At 40.2% G+C, this 2,505-nt stretch overlaps 1 long non-coding RNA gene across 1 annotated transcript; it reads left to right on the top strand.

Moving 5' to 3' along the window:
* The first annotated feature begins 380 nt into the window (after window positions 1-380).
* LOC137738835 (uncharacterized) lies at window positions 381-1,889 on the top strand. Its single transcript, XR_011069062.1, has 3 exons — window positions 381-648; window positions 1,376-1,544; window positions 1,649-1,889. It is a non-coding gene; the product is annotated as an uncharacterized lncRNA (long non-coding RNA).
* The last annotated feature ends 616 nt before the right edge of the window (window positions 1,890-2,505 follow it).

Genomic DNA, 2,505 nt, shown 5'->3' with positions numbered 1-2,505 from the left:
TTGGTTAATAATCTTATCAGAAATCCATCACCAATAATTGTATTATTTTGTATTATTTAATAATACTTCGGATAATGACACGTGGCGCAACGAGAACGATTAAAAATCTTATCCGATATTACAATTAAAATTATTTTGTATTATTTTATAAATAAAAAAATACTAATATTTTATTACCTATTGCCAGGGCTATTGAAGTGTAACGGTGGATATGCAAATTCTATTACCAGAGTTACTTACTGTTCATTAAGAGCAGTTACTGTTCATTATCTGGATTGAATAGTGTACTACCAGGGCGGAGGGCCCAACGCTGGATTTGCTCTTAGAAGCTTCTCTCTCCGTGTCCGTTCTCTCTCCTCCCTCTCGTCGTGTCTCTCTCTCCCCGTTATCTCCCTCTTCTCTCTGCAACGCAGAGAATAGCCGTCTCTCCGACGAGCCAACATCCCTCAATCACCACATCTCCACCCCTTCACCGCCTGAACTCAACTGAGTTTTGTTTCTCTGGAAAACCAGAGAATCCGAGAGCCGAGTTCGGTTCGAAATCCAAAGGTATCCGACGGTTTTCCCGACGATCTCGACGGCGACTTGCCTCTGGGTTGCCACGAATCGGCTTCCCGTCAACACAAGTAACTTCTAGACCCCTTGCAGGTGAGTATCCACTTCGTTTTAGTGTGTTTCGAATGAGTTTTTAACGGATCTGTTTCCGGCTAGTTTTGCAGTGAACCAAACTATCTTTCCACCCATGCTACGTCTTTTTGGACGAGTTTGAGGTCGTAGTTCAACTCCCGAACCTCCCGAAGCCCAGTTAATAGCCGGTGCTTGAAACCATGATGGAAAATCGGACTGAGTCTCCTCCGTTTGAGTTCGAGGCTTTCCAGCCACCTTTTGACCAAAACCAAGATGATTGTCGAACTCTATGCCCTCTCCTCAAATTAGCCTAGGGTGTAAATTTTGGCAAATATAGCCTACATGTACATCCCTTCAAAAGAGAGATGGTTTTCTCCTTCAACAACTTAGGTTTTACAGCTCCCTGGTACAAATACGTATTGATCAAAAACTGAAAAAGAACAAGGTTTTAATCAAAGATCTCTAGCAAGCAAGGATCGGATACAAAGTGTCCCCTTATTATAATCACCGATCAACCACCATAATTAAAATACTCTGCAACTTCCCAAAAGACCACATTTTCCCGAAACCACCAGCTGTCCTGTCCATATTAATTCAGTGTGAGAGTAAATTTGAATTTACTTCAAATTCTTATTCCAACAAGAGCTTTTACTTTTCTTTCTTCGTTCGTCTATGTCTCTGTTATCACCTTTAATCTATATATATATATAGTGAAATAGTTCAAAGAGAATACATATAATTTTTAAAGGAACTTGAGCAGAAATCAAGAATGGGTAAAAAACAGAGACGGATAGGACACTACTCTAGCTCGCAGAAAATGCTCTTGGTTGGTGAGAGAGACTTCTCATTTTCTGCCTGTTTGGCTAAAGCATTTCGCTCTGCCACGAACATGGTTGCTACGACTGTCAACTCCCAAGGTAAAATTTGTGGACTCCATGGATGTTTACAAACAGAAATTCATTATCTTGATCTTTTTGAATTTGTTTTACTTTAATTAATAAATTTTCTTGAAAACTTTCAGATACTTTATTGACAGAGCATAGGAGCAGTGAGAAGCATTTGGAGGAGTTAAAAAAAAAACGAGGGTGCTTGGTGTTGTATGAAGTCAATGTATATGTCATGGACCGTCATACGCCACTTATGTCCATGAAATTTGATGAAATATTAGGCTCCTATTGCCATTAGTGGAAAGATAGTTGTTATTGACATTCCAAAACAGTTGTCATGTACTTCACTTTAGTGAAAGAAAAGTGGAGGAATGAGTGTAGGATGAGTATTTGCAGTGTTTATAGCAAATATATAATGATGTAATTAGTAAATATTTTGATGGACGTTAAATTTAACTAACATGACCGTTGTTACAAGTTTTCAGCTAAGCAGTGACGGGTAACTTATCATTACTTTGTGAATGATAAACAATAATGAAATTCATGTTTCACACATGTTAGACTACCCTTATGATCAATGGAAGTTGAAGGAGCTTGCTGAGAAAGCAGGCCTGTTTTTGAAAGAGAAAGTGCGGTTCAACAAGTCAGACTACCCTGCTTACAACAGTAAGAGGGGTGCGGCATCCAGAGCAACAAAATGTTTCGTCCGAATAAAAAAACATGTTACACATTCAAATTTTCTCTGAAACAAACAAGTTCTCAACTTTCAGTTTGTAATCCCACAACCAGCATTGTTAGTGATGGCCCTTCACCACCTGGCTATCAGGGTTACCTTTGTCCTCCAGCTCCCCCAAGCCCCACACCCTCTCCCCGCCTAGACGATTATTACCCCCTTCCTTCCAAGAGGATGATGACCCTCTAGCTCCCCCGACCCCACCTTCACGCCAAGTTGATGAAGACATCGGCTGCTACTCAGTCCTTTGATGCTGGT

This window comes from Pyrus communis, chromosome 7, assembly GCF_963583255.1.
Source record: "Pyrus communis chromosome 7, drPyrComm1.1, whole genome shotgun sequence".
Lineage (NCBI taxonomy): Eukaryota > Viridiplantae > Streptophyta > Magnoliopsida > Rosales > Rosaceae > Pyrus > Pyrus communis.
Note: the sequence above shows the minus strand (reverse complement) of the source record. Positions and strands in the feature narration are given on the sequence as shown.